Source organism: Macaca thibetana, chromosome 9, assembly GCF_024542745.1.
Source record: "Macaca thibetana thibetana isolate TM-01 chromosome 9, ASM2454274v1, whole genome shotgun sequence".
In the NCBI taxonomy this organism is placed as follows: domain Eukaryota; kingdom Metazoa; phylum Chordata; class Mammalia; order Primates; family Cercopithecidae; genus Macaca; species Macaca thibetana.
The window spans coordinates 128148187-128172010 of NC_065586.1; the positions used below are offsets into that span (position 1 = coordinate 128148187).

The window sequence follows — 23824 nt, forward strand, 5'->3', positions numbered from 1 at the left end:
CCACACTCGGTTTCTCCACTGACAGTGAGGGCGCCTCTCAGCACATCGCCACCGGCCTGTAAAGCTTGCCCGTGCGTGGGGGAGCCTGGCCTGTGGAGGTGATGGGTGCAGCTCATCCCCAGCATCTCTGCTGCTCACTGTTGTCCACATTCAATTGGTTTAATCGCAGGCTGTGAGCATGTACTCTGCCTTTATTTTCCATGCACAGAAATCCCTGGAAACCCAAATACCCACTAACCCCATCCAGGTCTCAGGGTCCCATCTTTTCCTACAGGGCCCTGACTTTGGTGCTGGAGACCAATTGAGGCCGTGTGTTCTGTCCCCTTTGTGACTGTGCTGCCCTTAGAGTTCCTGCGCCTGGTGTTCAGAGGCCACAGGACGCTAGGGCCTCCTTATCTGCCACCACAAGGGCCTTCGGACTTGGGCAGCGTGCCCTGGGTTGAAAGCGAGCCAGACCATGCCTGTCATTTTCTTTATGCGAGGCTACTGAAGCTGCCAGCAGAAGCCCTCTGAAGTCCTCACAGCTGCACTGACCCACGGGAGCCAAGTGGTCCCCACCTCCCTTCTGTACTTTGTCCCAGTGTACCACCAGTGAGGCTGCTGAGTGCCAGGGCATTGCCACCCACACCTACTGCAGGGGGGCTCTCACCTGGCCTGATGGTGACTGATCCGTTTCCAGAATACCAGGCACCCGGGGGTCCAGCTCCCGCCCTGGGTTCCAGGTCCTGCCCTGGGGTTCAGATTCTACCCTGCTTCTAGGTCCTACCCAGGGGTCCAGAATCCCACCCTGGGGGTGGCTCTCAGCCTATATCCCACCAGTGCTCACCCCAAGCGGAGCTGAGACAAGCACTTGCGTGTAGCGTGTGGTGTAGGACCTGCGTGTAGCGTGTGGTGTAGGACCTGCGTGTAGCGTGTGGTACAGGACCTGTGTGTAGCGTGTGGTGTAGGACCTGCGTGTAGCGTGTGGTGTAGGACCTGCGTGTAGCGTGTGGTACAGGACCTGTGTGTAGCGTGTGGTATAGGACCTGTGTGTAGCATGTGGTGTAGGACCTGTGTGTAGCGTGTGGTATTTTAGGAAAGACTCCGGGGTCAGGAATGGGGGCTGGGAAGAGTGAACCAGGGAGGGAGGAAGGCCAGCCCCAGAGCATGTGCTGGCCGCTGGTGTGGCAGCATCTGGGCGCAACCCCTGGGACCCGCAAAGGAGCCGGAGAGTGAGCCTCACTGTTGTCCAGGAGGGAAGAGGCGTGCGCTCAATCCCTGGCTGTAGACCTGCTGGCCGACATGCACTGGGTGTGAGCTCCTTGCACGCCAGGCTTTGCGTGCATGAAAGAGGCCTCATGTCCTGTGGTGCCAGCAAGCCCAGAGCCCAGCATGGGCAGGAGCACACCACTGACTGCCTTGCCACTGTATAGCCCTCAGAGGTCGGTTGCACGGCCGTGCTAAAGGAAGGATAAACGTGGGATGCTCACAGGACACACATTGCCCCGCTGGTTAGTGTCAGGACTGCATGAGACGCAGCACAGAGTGCGTTTAGAAGGGCCCTGGCATGTGGCACAGGCCCCACGAGGCTGGCGATTCCTGTCATCACCTGAGCAGCCCTGCGCGTGTGTGTTCTCCACTCGGCCTTCTCGTCCCTATGCAGGTATCGCTGCTCTTTCCAGTGCAGCAGGGGTGTCAACCCCCTGGTGCTGGGCTCTCAGGGCTGAAACGAAGGCAGCTGGGTCCTGTGTCAACCCCAGTGAGAGGGACGCTGTCTCCAGTGCTGTCCTGGACAGCGCCTCCCTCCCTCAACCCAGCATGAATGCAGTGTGTTTGCGGTAGTTTTGGATCAGATACACTAATAATGCATATAATGGCACTGTGTCCACACTGCACACTGGTGTGTATGAAGTCGGGAGAGGGTTCAGGTGATGCTCAAACATGAGAGTCTGCAGTCAGGGCCATATCCTGGGGCTGGGCAGGGCCAGATCCTCAGCCCCAGACAACTGAAGTCCAAGCGCTGCCCGCCACGTCCTTCTTGCAATTAAGGACTGGCTTGGTGTCTGGTGTTTAGTGCTGCTTGGTGGTGGGAGTGAGTCTCAGATCCTGTGAGAGCCACCGACCTATGAGAATAAGGCCGAGGTCAAGGCCTTGGGGCCCAATTTATTCCCATGGATTCAGCACCGACTTTGGAACGAGGCTGCTTTCATCTGGTAATGGATTCGTTTAGCACCCATGGGTGGAAATACAAAGTGAGGGCCACAGAGCTGATCTCTGACGTGGTTTGTGGTTCACAGGGCTCTGGAAGTAGCCCCTGCTGCAGCCTGAGTCAGCCCTGTAGACCAGGCACAGGTGTATCCAGGCCCCAGGGGTGCAAGGTGACTGCCTCCATTGGGAAGAGGTGGTGAGGCTTTTGCTCGACTTACCTGCAGGTGAGAGGAGGAGCCTGTCCTCCCCACAACGTTTCTCCGGATGGTCCTGTGTGCTGACCCCCCCTGCTGCTGAGCAGAGAACCCCCCTCCCCAGAGGCGGCTCCCCTGGGCACACAGGTGGTGACCTTCAGCAGTGACTCATTTGCCACGTGCACCTGGTAAAGATGCTTCTTAGTATTTTTATGTGTCATTCGGGCTGCACGTGTGTGAGGATCGATAGTCAGTTACCCAGAGCAGTGGGGAGGGGACACACCAGCTGGCGGAAATCACAGGTTGTCTTGATGGGCGCCGCATCCGGATGCTTCTTGACAGACGAGGGGGTCATGTCCTGACAAATCCACCGTACGTTCAAATGATCAAAACTGCATGAAGTACCCCAGTAAACCCATCATAAGGTCGAAGCCTTGTAAGTTGGCACCGTCTGCGCTTCTGGTTCAGGATTCTGGACGGAGCTTCCTGTGCGGCTCCTTGGTTACCCTTCGTGTCGCGCCCAGGTGTGCCCGGCTGCCTGGCTCTGGCTTCTTGCCACCGAGGACTGTCCCAGGGCCACAAGCCCCAGCTGCAGTGGTTGGAGCTGTCAGATACCCGGCTTGTGTCTGTCTCTGAACGGCTGTTCACGTATGTGACAAAAGGGACCCAGGATGTTGTCTTCTGTGCATTTTCAGCTGCCGCGTCCCTAAACGAATGTTCTGTGGCTTTTGCTAAACTTCCTGCAGATGGAAAGGAGGAGCCTTTCCTCCCGCTGAGCTTCCTTCAGACAGCCTCTGGGTGCCGTCCCCACCTGCTGCTGGTGCCACGTGTGCCATGGGGCATCGTGATGAAGCAGCTTTGGGAGCCTGGGCCCTGTGCCTGCCAGGAGACGCTGTGCACTGGCCACAGGATTGTGCATTTGAAGTCTTTGATATGAGTCAATAGTTTCCATTTTATTGGAGATGAAGATGCAAGAGATTGACTTGTTCAAGTCAGGGGGAAAATGCCCACGTTTGTTTATTTCTAACTTAACAGAGCCTGGTGTGGTGACCACAGCAAGGATGACCCAGCTGCCCCGTGCAGGAGGAAGCCAGGCCCAGCCCTGAGGCTCTGTCCCTTTCTGGGGCTCTTGGGCCCCCACCATCCTGATGTCTGGGGGTGCTGAGGCCAACCCCTCAGGGCATGCAGCCTCCAGCAGTCTTCAGAGATGCCAGAGCGGCCTCAGAGGATCGCAGCAGCTGCTTAGTTGGGTGGTGGTGGCGAGGGCCCCACCCACCTACAAGAATGAGGCAGGCGAGAAATTGTCCCCAGGGAGGGGGGCCAGTGCCAGGGCATCCCAGCTCCACCCTGCCTGTCCCTTGTCACTGGCCTTGCCAATTCACAGGTGTTCAAATTCCCAGATATAAGCTGACTTTACCTTGGAGAACCAGAGGGACTGAGAGAGAAGGGGGAGGAGGGAGAGGGAGGGAGGATGGGCAGCGTTTGATCTGGGTTGCTGAAAAGGACAGAGGAGAGTGGAGCCGTGAGCCCTGGAGCCACAGCCACAGCCACAGCTGCTGGGGTGGGCAGGCCACGCTGTCCCTGGGAGCCAGAGGCTGCATCTTCATGCTCTCTTGGGAACAGGAAGAGGAGATAAAACGTTGCTGAAGGAAGCTGCTGCGAAGACCTTGGCATAGAGCTTGGACCCTCGATGCACTGTGCCCTGTGATACTGGACATAATAAAGCCACCTCAGCATCAAGAGAGGGCAGACTGTCTGTTTCCACTGACTCTGGGTAGGGGAACATTTCAGGGGACTTTGAAGAGCCAGGTCTTTGCCTCCCCAAGTTTGAGGCTGGAAATAATGCAATCGTGTTGACTGCAAACCACCCACTGGGGGCTGATGATGAGATGGGGGTCAGGCAGGTTCTGGGAGTTGGGGGTGGGGGCTGGGCAGTCACAGGGGCAGGCACAGGCAGGCTCTGAAGAGACAGGGAGAGAACAATAGGCTATTCTAGTAGATGCAAAGAAAGTGCTTGATGAATTGTAACACCCATCCAGAATTTTAAAAAAATGAACACTTAGCGAATTCGGAATACAGTCTTTAACCTGAGGTAGTGAACCTACCAAAATCCTGCAATGACCCTGGTGCATGTTCCTGTAAGACAGGAATGAGAGAGGGGTGCTGGTTGTCTCTCGTGAATGAGTTTGCCTCTCCTGAATGACTAATGATGTTTCGTGTCATGGAAACCCTACCTAGCACAAAAAGGTAGGAAAATAATGTAAAAGTATAAAGATTGGAAGGAAAAAACCAAAAATATTCACAAATGATTTTCTATATAGAAAATACAAGAGAATGGCCAGGCGCAGTGGCTCATGCCTGTAATCCCAGCACTTTGGGAGGCTGAGGCGGACGGATCACTTGAGGTCAGGAGTTTGAGACCAGCTTGGCCAACATGGTGAAACCCCGTCTCCACTAAAAACAGAAAAATTAGCTGGGCATGGTGGCAGGTGCCTGTAATCCCAGCTACTTGGGAGGCAGAGGCAAGAGAATCGCCTGAACCTGGGGGTGGGGGGAGGTTGCAATGGGCCAAGATCTCACCACTGCACTCCAGCCTATGCAACAGAGTGAGATTCCATCTCAAGGAAAAAAATACAAGAGAATATAGAAACAAACTCTTAGGACTAATAGATTTCAGCAAGTTGCTAGTATAAGGTAAACGTGAAGTCAATAGGACTCCTGAACACCACCTTCTTGCTAGTTATGGTGAGGAAAGGTATCAATAGCACAAACACCTGCTGTGATGGCAGCACAAATATTAGGCACCAAGGAGTTAGATGTATCACAAGTTGTGCAAAACCTTTTGGGGAAAAGCTATGTAACTTCATTGAAGACATAAAAGAAGTCCTAAATAAATGGAGAACTATCCTATGTTCACAGGCAAGGTTCAATGTCAAAGAGATGTCATTTCTCTCCCGGTTAATCTATAAACTCATAATTCCCATCAAAATCGAAACCAGTTTTTGAGCTTGGTAAGTTGACATAGGCCAAATTTGAAAATTACATCACTAAATAGAGGCACGTTGGGGCAGAGCTTGACAGAGACCATCACAGTAGAGAACTTAGGGTCCCCGAAAACGGAGCAGAGCTGCCACCCAAGCTGGCATTGTCAGGTCAGGGGTAGCACCGGGCTCTCAGTGGGGAAGGGTGCACGCTTGGCCTTCCACACGGAGAAGACCCAAGGGTGAAAACCTTTAGGAGGAAGCCTGGGAAGATGTTTTCACGTATGAGACACACATTTCCTAAACAATAACATAAAACAGAGGAAAACATGGGTAAAATGGTTCACTTGAAAGTTTCTGGAGAATGGAAGGCAACATAAAAATTGCAAAGACTAGCAGAGGCTTCACCAACACAGGACTCCTATCCAGATCGCAGAACAGCCTCCTTGAAAGCCACGGATGATGAGCCCCAGAGACAGAGGGGAAGAGGGGCCGGGCGAGCCCAGATGCAGAAACCTGGGCAGCCAGTGAGTGGCTGATCATTAGTACTCAGGAAATACACGTTAAATTCAACAGGGAGAAATCTTCTCCACCCCTCACACTGTCCATCAGGCTTGGGAGGTGTCGGGAGACGGGCGCTCATCCTGGTCGTTGCTTTGGGTAGCAGCCTGCGGTGCTGAGACCGTCAAAGATGGCTGTCCCTCAGCCCCACCACCTCCCATTCAAGCGCCTGCTCTGAAGGCTCCTGAGCAGAGGGGCCTGAGACACAGGCAGGGGCGCTCATGGCAACACCATGTACAAAGATGAGAAAAGAGAAGCCGCCTGACTCCCCATCAGCCAGGAGGTGGTGGGAAACCAACACAACACACGGTTACTTCATACGTGGGGATACAGCGAAGACGGATGAAGATCTACACGCATCAGTGTGGATGGCCCTCAAGGACATGATGTTGAGTGAAAAAAGAAAATTGCGAAAGGATATGTATGGTATGATGCCAATTATGCTGTTTTTCCAAAACACAAAAAGCAGTGGTGATGAATTCATAGTTACGTAGTAAAAATACAGAGCCATGCATGGGAATAAAAACAGGTCTGTCATGAGAGGGAGGGACCGAGGATGGGGCTCCCAGGGGCAGTCCTGGCGGGACTCCAGGAGGAGGTAGCTTTGCATGACAGGAGCTGGGTTGGTGGTGGGTCCAACAGCTGTGTGCAGGGCCTGGAGGCGCAGGCCTGTCTGGGAGGAGAGGAGAAAGGGAAGGCAGCCATGTTTTGCTTGGATAATAACTGGTGAATGGCTGTGTCAGGACCTGCAATATAATAGGAAGAGTGAAGTTTGGGGTGGGGCAGGTTATTTTTGGACCCGCCGGGTCTGAGAGGCCCCCGAGGAATAGTATGGAGATACGAGCTGGCAGGAGGACGGGTGGGTCTGGGAATCAGCAGTGGAGCAGCAGAGCCTGGATTTGGGAGTGATCGTGGGGAGTGACCAAGCTCCCCCAGAAAGGACAAGTGGCAACTGCCTGTGGGTGGGAAAGGGAAGCCAGGGATGGGCTGTGGGATTGGACCTGGGCCTCGTGGTGCCTGGCGAGGCAGCCATGGGAGACGTAGAGACCCTCTGGAGGTCGCGGTTTTCCCAGACCCTGTCTGTGACACAAGTGAGCCCTGCTGTTTAAGCCTCCTTTCCTCGGAACACGTCCTGGGGGTGCCGGCTCTGTCCCGGGTGCTGAGGCTCAGTTTCCGGGATCTGGAAGAATTAGGGTGGAGCTGGCAATGTGGCTGGGAGGCCCTGCTCAAGCTCAGCTTCTCACAGACTAGCAAGGATGGTTTTCTTATTCATCTATTCCTTTATTTTCCAAATCCTCTACAATGAGCACATTTCACTTTTACAACTAGAAAAATTGATGCCATTTAAAGAACAGGCTACTCCCTGAGCTTGAACGTCAGGCCCCAGCACCTGCCCGCTCCCCGCCTCGGCCAACGTGGGGATTCGGAAGAGGCAGTGTCTCCCTCTGGGCTTGGTGTAAGGACTGAGCATCTGCAAAGGCCATGCTTACTGCAGGAATCAAAAGCACATACATGCATGTGCATCAGTTCGAAAATGAAAACAGATTTTTTTTTCTGATTCTAAAAATACTGTTTCCGATTCTAAAAAAAAAAACAAACCCCATACAATTCAGAAAGATACAAAACAAAAATATGAAGTCACCTGAGATCCTATCATCTAGAGATACAGCCACTTTAGAGCTCAGTATCGACACTTTCGGGCTTTATTTTTTTCGAGTGCAACACACAGAGGCACGCATTTTTAAAAACAAATGTGATCATACTATACACGCTTTTTTATAGCTGGCTTTAAAAAACTTAACACGTTGTTTACATCTTTCTGTTAAGCTTGGACTGGGGACATTTTTAAATGGCCCCATTGTATTTGGATGTATGTGCGTTTCCCATCGCTTGTTAAATCGCTTCTCTGTTATTGGACGTCTAGGACGTTTCCAATTATTCACTGTTATATTATGGACAACACTGCCATAATCATCCCTGAGTTATATTTAAAGTCTTACAACAGTGCCTGGCACGGGGTAGGTGCTATAAAGTATTTGGACTAAAGTCAAATCTGTGCACACACCATCCTTGTGTTGTTTCTGCAGGATCGACTCCGGCAGGAGGACAGCTGGGCTGAGTGGGCACTGCCCGTGTTGGGAAGGTTGTCCCCGTGGCCTGCCTGGGCTGAGTGGGCACTGCCCGTGTCCGGAAGGTTGTCCCTGTGGCCTGCCTGGGCTGAGGAGGAACCACCCACAGGGATGGGCGTGGACCCCGAGCCACCGGTGTGGGAACCCTCTTTGCTTCGGGGCGATATGGGAGGGGTTTGGATCTCGGACCCACCGTCCTGGGTCTGAATCCAGCTCCGGGACCTGACAGGGATGTGATTGTGAGGCAGCTGCATGGCCTCCCGGCTCCAGCCGCCTCCCCTATGACAGAGGCAGCGATGGTTGGTAACCAGGGACAGTGGGCAGCTCTGTCACACGAGTCAGGATGCGTGACCCTCGGAGGGTTGTTGCACCCTGTATGTTTGGCCAGACGTGTGGCCATGGTTGTAATCAGGACAATTTTATTGCTTGTTCTAACTTACGAGGGTAGCCAGATCTAGACAGACAGCAGATACAACCGGAAGTCCTGGCCTGCCCCGTGTCATCCTCTGACATGCTGTCATCGGCGTTCACTCTGGGCTCCTCTCGGGGTGGTGCCGGCCGGTCTCAGCTTTGGGGTGAAGTGACATTTGGCCTTGACTAGAAGAGGTGGGTTGAGAGGGCAGGCAGGGTGCAGGCAAGGGAACTGAGGCAGAGTGGGCTGGGAACAAAGGGGATGTAGGGTCCTCCCGGGCTGACCACCAGAACCTGGGCCTGCAGGCCTGCTCTGGGGTCCAGGCTCCGATGCAGCCTCAGCGCAGGCCCTGGTGGCTGGAGACAAGGCAGGGCAGGAGCTTCAGGCCACCCGCACCAGCAGCCCTCAAGGCTCCTTTGATGGAATCGGACCCAGATGGACTCCAAAAGCCCTCCTGCTTGGAAACCCTGTCGGACCCTGCGTTTTCTACGGAGCAGCTTCAGTTACACGGCTTTTCCAGAGGGTGGTTATGGACTGCATCTGGGACTGATGGACCAGGAGAGCTCATGTGCTTGTCCTTCACACAGGAATGCTGCTGGTCTCGTGTGTCTGGTTCCCGTCTGCATTTTCATTCCTCCCAGTTGAGTGGGTGCGAATCCCTCCTATCACCTGACATTTAAAATAGATACCCTCAGAGTGGAAATTCGTTCCCATTGTTGACCCGCTCGCTCTGCAATCCTGAAGGGGGTTCTCCAAGCAGGAGGGAAAGCCGGCCAGAACCGGGTCCTGGAGCAACCAGGAAGCCAAGGGAGCAGCGCGGGCAGGGATGGCCCAGCCGTGGCCTCTGCCACTGGCTGATTTTCACGTGAGACTGCCGCCGGGCCAACCCGGAGCCCAGGCCACCTCTGCATCTGAATAGAACCGAGCTGCTGCCAGGATCTCACCTGCGTGCCTGTGCCTTTGGCCAGCCATGCAGAGCTGCAGGCCCCTTCCCCACCGAGAAGCCCGAAGCGTCTGTTTGCACCCTGCAGGGAGCTGGGCTGGGGGCTCAGAGGGTGCCTCTGTGCTTGGCCTTCACTGTGCACAGGGAGCGCTTGGGCGATCTGGCTCACGGGCTCTGCTCGGAAACAGCTCGGGGAAATGGTTCCTCCCCCTGGATGTAGTCACAGCGTGGTAAATTCCATCTGAAAAATAAAAGCCGAGCTCTTTGCTGAGTCATAGAAGCTTGGAGCTGATTTGCGCAAAAGCCGGACTGAGTCTTGGACGAGCTGGGAAAGATTCTCACAGTCGAGCGATGGGAGAGAGGAGCCGACAGGGAGCTTTGGAATGTGAGTGTTTATTTTCTGAATGCTGCAGAGGCTTTGTGGGTTTCGTTTCGGGCTGTCTTCTGTGCAGGCTCTTTCCACCTGGGTGCTCTTCTGTATTTAACGCGCACACGTATGTGGCTGGGAAGTTGACAGGTTGGGGTCTGTCCTCTGAGGGTGCAGGGACGATCATAGAGGAAGACGCTTCATTTGTCCGTTTTCACGTTCGTGCTCATGCACACATGTGGAGGAGGCTTGGGCCTGCGTTCCGAGTAGTAGGTTTCTCCTTTAAAGCATGGGTGTGTGTTTCATCCCATATGTAAAGCGGATGCTTGTTCACACGGCAGCCGTGGTGGGGTGCGGTGGGGAGGCCAGGCTGAGTCTGTGTATTGCCGGCTGTGGTGAGAATCCCACGGACACAGCACAGAGAGCTGTCTGCACAGCCTGGGAGGCCTGCAGCGGCCGGGTGCTTCCTGGCTACGTGGGGTAACCGGCTGGAGTTTTTTGCTCCTTGTTTTCCTTTTAAAGAATTAGGTCATCTTTATGGCTTGAGGCCTCACCACCTACCTGTGCGTTGATTGGATGGTGTCTTCTCTTTAAAACTTAATCAAGAATCACACATCGCTCATTGATATAACTTCTTATGCAAGGAACTCCGGGTTCTTGGGAAACGACAGCTTATTAAGTTGCTAATTCACTCTTCTTTGAAGTTATTGCACCATGCCTCAGTTTCTACAGTTGTTCAAAGAAAATCCACTGCTGACGGGGGCTGGCAGGGCTGTGGTGGAAAGGGTATCACAGGTAATTTGGCGATACATTGTCGTACTGATGTTTGCGGAGATGTAGATGAGACTGGCCAGGAAACTATGCAAGCACCTGGGGATGTAAATGCTTGCTGCTGCCATTGATTTTGTTTTTCACAGTGTGGGAGAGCCAGTCACAAAACGGTTTTCTCGTTCCAAACCAAGCCTGGAGTTGTAGATTTGAGAGTTCTCTCAGCGGATCCAGGCCTTTGAGCAGGTCTGTGGTAAAACGCCACCTCAGTTCCCGAGAAGAGAGCAGAAGAGGAAAGTGAGCTGGGCCAAGGCAGGACCCTCAGTTTACCTTCACAGCATTACCGGCAAAAGGCCGGCGTTTGGGTGAGGTTCCCTAAGAATCCCACAAAGTGGGTCATTCTGTGCTTGTAGAAGACAAGACTCCTGCCACATTCACGTTCCTTCTTAAGGCTGAGGGTTGGGTGGAGCACACTGGCAAGCCTGTTATTCCCGAGGTTTCCCTGCCTGTCCTGTGAGTTGAGGGCACCCCTGTCAAACCTAAGGGCATGCTGTGGCAGAGAACACGCACGGAGCTCCTGTTTCTCTCCCGACAGCCCTAGGAAGACCTTACTGCTTTAGGTCCTAACTGATGATATCCAAATGACCAGGTGGTGGTCGCACAGCAAGGGAGCTACCAGAGTCAGCTGTGCCTCAGTCCCCGTATTTTGGATCCAGCTGCTCTAAGAGAAGTAAATGTCCTATACACGCTCTTGGAAGGTTGATCTTGACTGTGGGCTTCTGTGTGGACTGTGGACTTCCATGTGGACTGTGGGCTTCTGCGTGGACTGTGGGTTTCCGTGTGGACTGTGGGCTTCCGTGTGGACTCTGAGCTTCCATGTGGACTGTGGACTTCTGTGTGGACTCTGGGCTTCCATGTGGACTGTGGGCTTCTGTGTGGACTGTGGACTTCCATGTGGACTGTGGACTTCTGTGTGGACTCTGGGCTTCCAGGTGGACTGTGGGCTTCTGTGTGGACTGTGGATTTCCATGTGGACTGTGGGCTTCTCTGTGGACTCTGGGCTTCCATGTGGACTGTGGGCTTCCGTGTGGACTGTGTTTCTGTGTGGACTGTGGGTTTCCATGTGGACTGTGGGCTTCCGTGTGGACTCTGGACTTCCATATGGACTGTGGGCTTCCATGTGGACTGTTTTCTGTGTGGACTGTGGGTTTCCATGTGGACTGTGGGCTTCCATGAACTGAATTCCATTCAGGACCAATGCCATATCTTTTTATTTTTCCTTGACTCCTCAGTTTCCAGACAGGCAAGCTAGGATGTGGGCTGGATGGTGGTGTTAATTTTCCACTTGGACCCTGAAACAGCCCTCTTTAATACAGGGATTGAATAAGTTCAGGACACCAGCCACCGAGATGACTCTTTTTGAAAGAGCCTATATTGGCCTCCTAGGCTTCTTCCATGAACCTCTTGGGCAGGTGTTTTTTTTTTTTTTTTTTTTTTTTTTTTGAGATGGAGTCTCGCTCTGTCGCCCAGGCTGGAGTGCAGTGGCCGGATCTCAGCTCACTGCAAGCTCCGCCTCCCGGGTTTACGCCATTCTCCTGCCTCAGCCTCCTGAGTAGCTGGGACTACAGGCGCCCGCCACCTCGCCCGGCTATTTTTTTGTATTTTTTAGTAGAGACGGGGTTTCACCATGTTAGCCAGGATGGTCTCGATCTCCTGACCTTGCGATCCACCCGTCTCGGCCTCCCAAAGTGCTGGGATTACAGGCTTGAGCCACCGTGCCCGGCCAGGCAGGTGTTTCTTATTTCAACATGGCCCTGTTGGTCTGGCACTCCAAGCTGAGGTCTGAGTGATGTGAGCTAGACGTGCTTTGGGAGTCGGAGACCGGAGGTGTCTCCTGTCCTGTCCTACACCTCAGCCCCAGGAGCTGCCGGGGCTGCTTTCTTTGCAGACGACTTGTATTTATCAGACACCGGTCTGCTGCAGACAGGGGCCATGCTTGCTTTCCTTTGGGGTCCCTCTGGAAGGCTCTCAGGAGCTGAGTTCTTGATTGCCTGGGGTTGATGACCCCAGGACGTGACATCAGGAATGTCCTGTGGTCGCCAGTTTCCAAGCAAGCACAGCGGGCAGGGGCATCATGGAAAACCCCCTCCTTGGCACAGAGAATTGGTCTCCAGAAAAACAGGGCCTCAAAGTGAAGCTGAATTCAAACCTAGGGAAAGTGACTCGGGCCAGCTCAGGATGAAGGATGTGACTGAAGGGGAAGGTCGCGAATGTGCTGGATCAGGAGGCTTGGCAGACCTTGCTGGCCTGAGTGCTCGGCCTGTGGCTGAGTTTGAGGTTGAGCGTCTTTAGCTGGACTGATCCAATGTGTTTAATTGGGTAAGGAGGAATCCTGCTCCGGCGCCATTCTTCCTGGGCAGGAAGCTGATTAAAATTATTAAAACTTGCCCCAGCTGTTGCTCTTCCCAGGATCCATCCTGCCTGGTGGGTGGTTGACCCAGGACCACTTTGACTTTGAAGGACCCCAGGTCTTCCTGCCTGGGGAGGACTCTGAGCACCCATCCAGGGGTGGGAGGCCAGAGGAGGGATCTGGAGGCCTCGGGTTTTCTTCCGAAGGGACGCTGGGTCTGTGTTATGCCCCTGAGGACACGTTTTCCCAGGTCCACACTGACCTGTTTTGCGTTAAGCTGAGATCCAGTACCATCCTGATGATGGTGGGGTGGGTCTGAGCAGGAAGGGGCTTGAAATCCATCCCATCTTCACCAGGGTCCCCCAGACGACCTTCTCAAGGTGGCTGTGGGTGTTTTGGTAATGAGCTCCGATGGGGAGGAGTTAGGACTTGGGCTGAAGCTCTGCTGTTTGAAGTGGTCTGACGTGTAGGTCTGGCATCCCCCTCTGCGTGCAGGTCTCTGTGGTCAGTCTCCTGTTGTGGCCAGTGGCCATGCCCATTTCAGAGTTTTATTAAAGAGCACAATTGGCAGGTGTGTAGCACCTGGTAGCCTGCACCACGGCTCTGGTCTCAGAGTGGGAAGAACAGGTAACTATGGACAGAAGGACCTGCCAGTGACACTTAGCAAAAAGAAGCAAAGTGTGGTGGTTATGTTGGGTTGGAAATGCGGGGGCTTCCTGAGCCCACCCTTGCTGCTTATCCATTCCACCAACATTCAGTGACACCAGCACCCTGTGTGTGGGCACTGATGGCATAGGGCACAATGGGAGCACAGATGGGGCTCCGTCCTCAGTAGAGTGTGACCCACATGGGGAGTTCTGCAGCCTACCCCATACCTTAGAGAGTGACACGGGGCTGGCAGGTAGCCAGTGGCATCAGGAGCGGTGAGAGGTGTGGCTGCTGGTATACCGCCCTGCGGGGGCTTCAGGCACCAACTCCCAGTGAGTGTCTCCACCTGATCCACCTCTGTCTAAACAGTACTGTCTTCCCCCCTTTTTTTTTAATTGCGTTTTTATTTTTTGAGATGGAATTTGGCTCTTGTTGCCCAGGCTGGAGTGCAGTGGCGTGATCTTGGCTCACTGCAACCTCCGCCTCCTTGGGTTCAAGCAATTCTCCCGCCTCAGCCTCCCAAGTAGTTGGAATTACAGGTGTCTGCCACCACACCCGGCTAAATTTTGTATTTTTAGTAGAGATGGGGTTTCGCCATGTTGGTCTGGCTGGTCTTGAACTCCTGATATCAGGTGATCCGCCTGCCTCTGCCTCCCAAAGTGCAGGGATTACAGGGATGAACCACCACGCCTCATCTGTCCTCCCTTTAACAGCGCTTCTTACACTCTGCTGCTTTTTGATGTCTTCAGATCATTAATCCCCACGCATGATCTTTGCTTTGTGAAGCAGCGGTGCTCCCAGAAGGCCTTTTGACCCTCTTCCTTTTATGTAGATGCTTTTGTCTACTTACTCCTGAAGTCCAAAGGGGAGCGGGGTCCAGCTTCTGAAACAGACCTTGGTACCTCCCCTTTCAGTTTTCACAGATGCTTGTGTACTTTAAGAAGAGCTTGGTCTTTATGGCTTTTAAAAGAGCCCCCAAAGGCCCTATGATCTGGGCATGGTGGCACATGTCATAGTTTTGGGGCAGCTGCAGCGCTGGCTGGAGCCAACTCAGGAAGAGAGGAGATGGTTTCTTCTCCAGCTGATGGCCACACTCAGAAGCACAAGCGCTAGGCTCGCAGCTCCCATCCATGCATAAGGATCTCGATTATTTCTATTTTGCTTACTTTGCATTATTTTTCTTTTTTCTGTGTTCTTAAGATGAAAGCATAAAGTAGGATTAGATTATGATTGAAGACCTTTCCTCTGTTTCAATATAAGCCTTTATTGCCGTAAGTTTTTCTCTTTATACCACTTTAGCTGTGTCCTGCAACTTCTGATATGTTGTGCTTGTATTTTCATTCAGTTCAAAATATTTTTATAACTTCATTATGATTTCTTCTTTCACCTATGGGTCATTTAAAAGTGTGTGTGTGTGTGTTTTAATCCAGATGTTTCATTTTTTTCTTGATATCTTTCTATTACATATTTCTTGTTCAATTTGTTTTTGGTCAAAGAACATACTTTGATAATTTCAATTATTTTAACTTTGTTGAGATTTGTTTTATTACCCAGCAAATAGTCTATTTTGATGAATGTTTTATGTGCACATCAAAATACTACATATTGTTACTGTTGGGTGGTATATCCTACAGATGTCAATTTGATCAACTTGGTTGATGGTAGTGGTGAAATCTTCTATGTCCTTACAAATGTTCTCTTGCTTCTTTTTCAATCCTAGGAAGTGAATATCCTTACCAATTTTCTCTGCACTGCTTTTATCTCTTACTGAGAGATGAGTGTTGGAGTCTCCAGTATGACTGTGAATATCCCTGTTTCTACTTCCGTTTCTATTAGTTTTTGTTTTATGTATTTTGGGTACATATAGATTTAAGATTGGCATGTCTTCTCAATGTATTGGCTGCTGTATCATTATGTATATCCTTTGTTATCCCTATATAACTTTTTGCATTTTGTTTTATATCTTTAATTTATTTTTTTTGAGATGGAGTCTTGCTCTGTCACCCAGGCTGGAGTGCAGTGGCGCAATCTCGGCTCACTGCAAGCTCTGCCTCCCGGGTTCATGCCATTCTCCTGCCTCAGCCTCCCAAGCAGCTGGGACTACAGGCGCCTGCCACCACGCCCAGCTAATTTTTTTTGTATTTGTTAGTAGAGACGAAGTTTCACCGTGTTAGCCAGGATGGTCTCGATCTCCTGACCTCGTGATCCGCCCATCTCGGCCTCCCAAAGTGCTGGGATTACAGGCGTGAGCCACCACGCCCAGCCTGCATTTTATTTTTAACCTGTCTATGCCTTTATATTTAAAGTGGGTTTCTCTCTTTTTTTTTTTTTTTTTTTTTTTTTTTTTGAGACCGAGTTTTACTTCTGTCGCCCAGGCTGGAGTGCAATGGCACGATCTCGGCTCACTGCAAACTCCACCTCCCAGTTCAAGTGATTCTCCTGCCTCAGCCTCTCGAGTAGCTGAAATTACAGGCATGCACCACTATCCCTGGCTAATTTTTATATTTTAAGTAGAAACAGGGTTCCGCCTGCCTCAGCCTCCCAAAGTGCTGGGATTACAGGCATGAACCACCACACCTGGCCTAAAATGGGTTTCTTGCAGAGAGCACAAAGTAGATTCTGGCCTTTTTAAGTTTAGGCTGGGTGCTGTGGCTCATACCTGTAATCCCAGCACTTTGGGAGGCTGCAGTGGGAGGATCACTTGAGCTCAGGAATTTGAGACCAGCCTGGGTGACATAGTGAAACCCTGTATCTGCAAAAAATTAAAAAATTAACTGTAGTGTGGTATATTCCCAGCTACTTGAGAGGCTGAGGCTGGAGGATCACTTGATCCCAGGAGTTCAAGGCTGCAGTGAGCCGTGATCGCACCACAGCACTCCAGCCTGGTTGATAGATCAACAGCCTGTCTCAAATAAATAAATAAATAAATAAAACTTTAATCTGAAAATATCTGCCTTTCAACTATGCTGTTTAGTCCATTTACATTTAATATTTAGTGATGTGGTTGGATTTAGATGTAGCTTTCTGCTCTTTATTTTCTATTGGTATTATCTCTTCTTTTCTTGCCTTCTTTGGATTAAGTATTTCTTATGATCCTATTTTATCTCCATTACTGGCCTCTATTCATTATACCTCTCTTTTTAAAATTTTTATTTTTATATATTTAGGGTACACATGTAGATTTCTTATGTATGTATGTTGTGCAGTGGTGATAGCTGGGCTTTCAGTGTCCCCATTACCTGAACAGTGAACACTGTATCCAATAGCTAATTTTTCAACCCTCACCCCTCCCACCCTTCCACCTTTTATAGTCTCCAGTGTATGTTCCACTCTGTGTGTCCATGTGTTCCCATCGTTTAGTTCCCACTTGTGAGAACATGTATTTATTTGACTTTCCGTTTCTGAGTTATTTCATTCAGGATAATAGCCTCTAGTTCTATTCATGTTTCTGCAAAAGACATGATTTCATTCTTTTTTGTGGTTGAGTAGTAGTCCGTGTGTGTGTGTGTGTGTGTGTGTATGTGTATGTGTATGTGTATGTGTATGTGTATGTAGGGCACAATTTCTTTAATCTTCCACTGAAGGACACTTTGATTTTCTATCTTTACTAATTTTTTTTTTTTTGAGACAGGGTCTTGCTCTGTTGCCCAGGCAGGAGTGCAGTGACACAGTCTCAGCTCACATCAGCCTTGACCTCCTGGGCTCAGTGATTCTCCCACCTTAGCCTTCTAAGTAGCTCGGACTATAGGTGTGCACCACCACAATTGGCTATTCTTTTTTTTGTCTCTTTTGTAGAGACTGGGTTTTACCATATTGCCCAGGCTGGTCTCGAACTCCTGGGCTCAAGCAATCCACTTGCCTTGGCCTTCCAAAGTGCGAGGATTACAGGTGTGAGCCACCACCCCTGGCCTATCTTTACTATTGTGAATAGTGCTGCAAGAAGCATATGAGAGCTGATATATTTTTTTATAATGATTTCTTTCCCATTGGGTAGATACCCAATGTTGAGATTACTGGATCAAATGGCAGTTCTATTTTTAGTCCTTTGAGAAATCTCCATACGGTTTTCCATAGAGGTTGTACTAATTTACATTCCCACCAGCAGTGTATAAGAGTTCCCTTTTGTCTGCATCTTCACCAACATCTATTTTTTGACTTTTTGTTTGTTTGTTTGTTTTTGAGACAGTCTGGCTCTGCTACTCAGGCTGGAGTGCGGTGGCGCGATCTCAGCTCATTGCAACCTCTGCCTCCCGGGTTCAAGCAATTCTCCTGCCTCAGCCTCCTGAATAGCTAGGATTACAGGCATGTGCCACCATGCCCAGCTAATTTTTATATTTTTAGTGGAGATGGGGTTTTACTATGTTGGTCAGGCTGGTTCGAGACCTGGCCTCAAGTGATCCATCCACCTCGGCCTCCCAAAGTGCTGGGATTACAGGCACAAGCCATGGCACCTGGCCCCATTTTTTTGACTTTTTAATAATAGCCATTCCGACTGGTGTGAGATGGTATCTCGTGATTTTGATTTGCATTTCTCTGATGATTACTGATGTTGAACATTTTTTCATATGTTTATTGGCCGTTTGTCTTTTGAATAATGTGTTTATATCTATCCTTTGCCCACTTTTTAATGGGGTTTTCTTCTGGTTGAGTTCTTGGGGTTCCTTGTAGATTCTGGATATTAGCCTTTGTTGCATACATAGTTTGCAGATATTTTCTCCGATCCTTTAGATTGTCTGTCTAGTCTGTTGATTGTTTCTTTTGCTGTGCAGAAACATTTTAGTTTAAGTCCCATTTTTCTATTTTTGTTTTCATTAAGTTTGCTTTTGCAGACTTAGTTGTGAATTCTTTGCCTAGGCCAATGTCCAGAAGAGTTTTTCCTAGGTTTTCTTCTAGGATTTTTATAGTTTTAGGTCTTTCTTTTAGGTCTTTAATCTATCTTGAGTTAATTTTTGCATATGGTGAGAGGTATGGGTCCAGTTTCATTCTTCCAAATTATGGCTATCCATTTTTCCCAGCACCATTTATTGAAAAGGGTGTCATTTCCCCAGTGCATATTTTTGTTGACTTTGTTGAAGATCAGCTGGTTGTAGGTGTGTGGCTTTATTTCTAGATTCTCCATTCTGTTCCATTGATCTATGTGTCTATTTTATACTAGTACCATGCTGTTTTGGTTAGTATAGCTTTGTAGTATAATTTGAAATCAGGTAGTATGATACCTCCAGCTTTGTTCTTTTTGCTTAGGATTCCCTTGGCCATTTGAGCTCCATATTAATTTTAGGGTTGTTTTTTCTAATTTTGTGAAAAATGATGTTGGTAATTTGATAGAGGGGATTGAATCTGTAGATTGCTTTGGGTAGTATGGATTACACCTCTCTTTTAACTGAATTTTTAGTGTTTGCTTTAGGGTTTTCAAATGAATTTACAGCTTTTCACAGTCCTTCTTTTTTTTTTTTTTTTTTTTTTTTTTTTTTTTTTTGAGACGGAGTCTCGCTCTGTCGCCCAGGCTGGAGTGCAGTGGCGCAATCTCGGCTCACTGCAAGCTCCGCCTCCCGGGTTCACACCATTCTCCTGCCTCAGCCTCCCGAGTAGCTGGGACTACAGGCGCCCGCCCCTGCGCCCGGCTAATTTTTTCTATTTTTAGTAGAGACGGGATTTCACCATGGTCTCGATCTCCTGACCTTGTGATCCGCCCACCTCGGCCTCCCAAAGTGCTGGGATTACAGGCGTGAGCCACCACACCCGGCCATTCACAGTCCTTCTTAAAGAAATAATGCTCCCTTTAAGTTTTTCTTTTTCTTTTTTTTTTTTTTTCTTGGCTATTGTTTTCATATACTTCACTATTTTTTTTTTTTTTAAAGGCAGCCTCACTCTGTCACCCAGGCTGGAGTGCAGTGGTGTGATCTTGGCTCACTGCAAACTCTGCCTCCTGGGTTCAGGTGATCCTTCTATCTCAGCCTCCAGAGTAGCTGGGATTACAGGCATGCACCACCACACCTGGCTAATTTATGTATTTTTAGTAGAGACAGGGTTTTGCCACATTGGCCAGGCTGGTCTTGAACTCCTGACCTCAGGTGATCTGCCCACCTTGGCCTGCCAAAGTGCTCGTGCCTGTAATCTACTGCGCCCTGCCTCAAATACTTCTATATATGTTAGGAACCCTCCAATGCCTTGTTGCTAGTTTTTCTGTGCATAATCTCTTATCCTTCCAAATGAATAAAAATAAAAAAGTCTTTTTATATACCCTCAATTTTACTGTTTTGAGAATGCTTCATTTCTTTATGTAAATTCAGTTTCCATTTGACAACATCTCATCCCCTGAAGAACTTCCTTAACAGTTTTTGTAATGTAGGTCTGTGGGCCACAACTCCTTTCAACTTGTGTCTGTCTGGAAATGTTTACTTCTCCTTTTTTGTTTTTTTTTGGTAACAGTTTTAATAAAATATAACTCACATACCACAGAGTTTGTCCACTCAAGTGTGCATTCATAGGATTTTAGTGCATTTACAGAGTTGCACAACCATCACCACAAGCGCAGAACATTTCCATCGCCCCCAGAAGGAACTCCGGACCCTTGAGCAGTCACTCCCCACCCTCCCTGCCCCCAGTCCCTGGCAGCCACGCATCTCCCTTCTTCCTCTGTAAATTCGCCTCTTCTGGGCACGTCACATAAATGGAATAATACACTCTGTGGCCTTTTGTGTCCGGCTGCCTTCACTTAGCGTGGGGTTTTCTGAGTTCATCCATGTTGTCGTGTGCGTCAGGGTTTCATTCCTTTTCATGGCTGGAATAATATCCTATCGCGTGGATAGACCGCATTTTGTTTACCCGTTCACGAGTTGACTAATGTTTGGGTCATTTCCACTTTTTGGCCAGTTGTGAATCATGTTGCCGTGAACGTACCTGTGTGTGTTTTTGTGTGGCCTTGTGTTTCCGTTCTCTTTGGTTTACACCTGTGGTGGATGGTTGGACCACGGTGGCCCCAGGTCCAATGGCGTGAGGGCTGGCCTGTGGGGCCCCAGGTCTGATGGCATGGCGACAGGCCTGCGCAACCCTGGGTCTGAGCGCATGAGGACTGGCCTGCGGTGTCCCCGGGTCTGACAGCAGTGTGAGAGCTGGCCTGCGGTGACCCTGGGTCTGACAGCGTGAGGGCTGGCCTGCGGTGTCCCCGGGTCTGACAGATTGAGTGCTGGCCTGTGGTGGCCCCGGATCTGACAGCAGTGTGAGAGCTGGCCTGCGGTGGCCCCGGGTCTGACAGATTGAGTGCTGGCCTGTGGTGGCCCCGGATCTGACAGCAGTGTGAGTGCTGGCCTGCGGTGACCCCGGGTCTGATGGCGTGAGGGCTGGCCTGCGGTGTCCCCGGGTCTGACAGCAGTGTGAGAGCTGGCCTGTTGTGGCCCCGGGTCTGACGGCGTGAGGGCTGGCCTGTGGTGGCCCCGGGTCTGTGGTGGCCACGTCGTCTTCAGACAGCTGCTCCACCTTCCGCCTCCACCCCAGCACGTGAGAGTTTTCTGCTCTTCCCCAAGCGGCGACCAACTTCTGCCCACATGGCTTCCTCTCCGTGCTCAGGAGGAAAAGGTTTTGCTTCCATGCTTAGCCTAGAGGAGGCAGATCCAGGAAGAAGGGCGCCTCTGCTTCCTCCCCTCCTGGTGACCTGGGGAGAGAGCTTGCTGTGCTTCCCCCATTGGCTTTGTCCGAAAGAGGGTTCTGGGCAGCGGGTGTCCGGTACCTGCACCTGGGGCCGCTTCCTGTCTTCTGTCCCTCTCAGCCTTTCTTGTGGGTGCCTGGTGCCATCCCCTCTCTGGGAACTTGGTCGCAGCTCTTCTGAAGGGCACACTGGGCCACAGGGGGCCCGAAGAGTCCTCGCCCACTGTCTCCTGTCCCCGGCCGACGTGGGGATCCTGGGCCATTTGAGGGTTTGTCACCATTTGGAATTCAGCCCCTCGGGGGGCCCGGAGCTCATCAGTGACTCCAGGAAGACATGATTCTGTAGATGGGGTGGTTTTGTTTGTTTCCAGGATGGGAGCAACATTCTCTTGTGATTTTCTACATCTTAAGCGAAGGTGGTTTTCTCGTTTTTATTTATTTATTTTTTGAGACGGAGTTTCACCCTTGTTGCCCCGGCTGGAGTGCAATAGCACAATCTCAGCTCACTGCAACTTCCACCTCCTGGGTTCAAGCGATTCTCCTGCTTCAGCCTCCAGAGTAGCTGGGATTACAGGTGCCCGCAACAATGCCCAGATAATATTTTTTTTTTTTTTTTGAGGTGGAGTCTCACTCTGTCACCCAGGCTGAAGTACAATGGCATGGTCTCGGCTCACTGCAACCTCCACCTCCCAGGTTCAAGAGATTCTCCTGCCTCAGCCTCCTGAGTAGCTGAGACTACAGTCGTGTGCCACCACACTTGGCTGATTTTTATATTTTTAGTAGAGACGGGGTTTCGCTATGTTGGCCAGGCTGGTCTCAAACTCCTGGCCTCAGGTGATCTGCCTGTCTTGGCCTCCCAAAGTGCTAGGATTACAGGTGTGAGCCACCTCACCCAGCCTCTTGTGTTTTTATAAAAACGCTTTTGTTACCTTGTTTGTAAATTACCTCTTTTGATAGTTACCAGTTTATCTAGGGAGATCTTATTGGTTTTGTTATCAAATTTCACAACCTCCTGATATAGTAAAGATGCTTTTTGTTGTATTTACTGCAAAGGTTATTTGGACTGGTTTCTAGTCTCTCAGTTGCATCACACGTTTATAATAAAGATGTGGAAGTATTTCATTTGGTGGGATTGATGTGTTTTTCCTTTTGTATATTCCTTTTATCTTTTTTAAGCCTAGAAAGGCCTCTCCTCTCCAGAGATTTGAAAAATGCTCACTTTTGCTTTTTCCCAGTGGTTTTAATGCTTTGACTTTTTTCACCTTTAATTCCCTTTAATCCATTTAGAATTTTAAGGTAGAAAGGCGGTGATCCATAGATTCATTTTTCCTCACAGTCAGCAGCCCAGCAGCCCATTCCCTGCACGTAACACGCCCCCTCTCCCGCCGAGCACAAGGGCTTTCTCCGCGTGGGGTGTCCTGTCTCTGGCCATGTGCCCCTCCTGCTCAATCATCTGGTCACTCATGAGGTTTTGGGATTTCTTTTTTTTTTTTTTTTTTTTTGAGACGGAGTCTTGCTCTGTCGCCCAGGCTGGGGTGCAGTGGCCGGATCTCAGCTCACTGCAAGCTCCGCCTCCCAGGTTTACGCCATTCTCCTACCTCAGCCTCCCGAGTAGCTGGGACTACAGGCGCCCGCCAACCCGCCCAGCTAGTTTTTTTGCATTTTTTAGTAGAGACGGGGTTTCACCGTGTTAGCCAGGATGGTCTCGATCTCCTGACCTTGTGATCCGCCCGTCTCAGCCTCCCAAAGTGCTGGGATTACAGGCTTGAGCCACCGCGCCCGGCCGGGATTTCTTTTCCAGTTGGGTAAAAACCACATTATTTGGACTAGAGAATTGTTTTTCTGTTTGAAACAAAGTTTGCCGCTTTCTCCCCAGGCCCATTTGAAGCTGCTGCCTTGGCCTGGCAGCCAGAGCCTCCCGGAGTGTGCTCCTCTTCTGTCGTGCTGCCACTGTGCCGGCTGCCAGGCCTAGGAGGGGCTGGAAGATTGGCCGTGGCTGCCTTGCGTCCTGAGCTGCCCGTCACGAGCCGGTGTTGTCTGACTGCACAGGCCATGGCGTTCAGCAGGCACAGGGCTGGGTGGCCCTGAAGGGTCAGCAGCACGTGGGAGTGACCTGAATGTCCACTCCTGCGCTGACACCCTCTCTCCTGGCACCTGCGGCTTTCAGGAGACCCCACAGCCAGCTGCTGAGGCAGAGGAGGCCTGGGCCTGGCTCATGGTGGCCCCCACAACGTGGACGCCTGGCCTGGAAGTGGACAGCCCAGCCCCACAGTGCAGGGGTCTGTGGACCCCGGTAGCCCCGCTTCTGGTAGTGGGATCTGCATTTGTTTTCTCTTGCTGCCATGACAAATTTGCATAGAGTTCCCCTCATTAGACGGGTCCCTTTGCTGCCTCTTGCTGTTCTCTCTGAAGTCTGGGATGGGGCTCATTCCAGGCGCTGGCCCCACTGCCTTTCCTGGGTCTCAGCTCTTGCACTTTGGGTTGTTAGCAGAATTCAGCTGTAGCACTGGAGTGCATGCATTTTCGTTTTTGTTTTTTTTCTTTTGAGGATTAAAAGTTGTTTGTTTACACACACATGCC

At 50.7% G+C, this 23824-nt stretch overlaps 2 protein-coding genes across 2 annotated transcripts in view; one reads left to right on the plus strand and one right to left on the minus strand.

The window, feature by feature from the left end:
- Positions 1–23824, minus strand: part of BNIP3 (BCL2 interacting protein 3) — a 200426-nt gene that overhangs the window by 80187 nt on the left and 96415 nt on the right. The gene's annotated exons all lie outside the window — the stretch shown is intronic.
- The window catches only part of JAKMIP3 (Janus kinase and microtubule interacting protein 3), a 135819-nt gene continuing 120331 nt past the window's right edge, over positions 8337–23824 (plus strand). Inside the window, 1 exon segment of the mRNA XM_050805555.1 lies at positions 8337–9792. The gene's annotated coding sequence lies outside the window, so the exon portion shown is untranslated.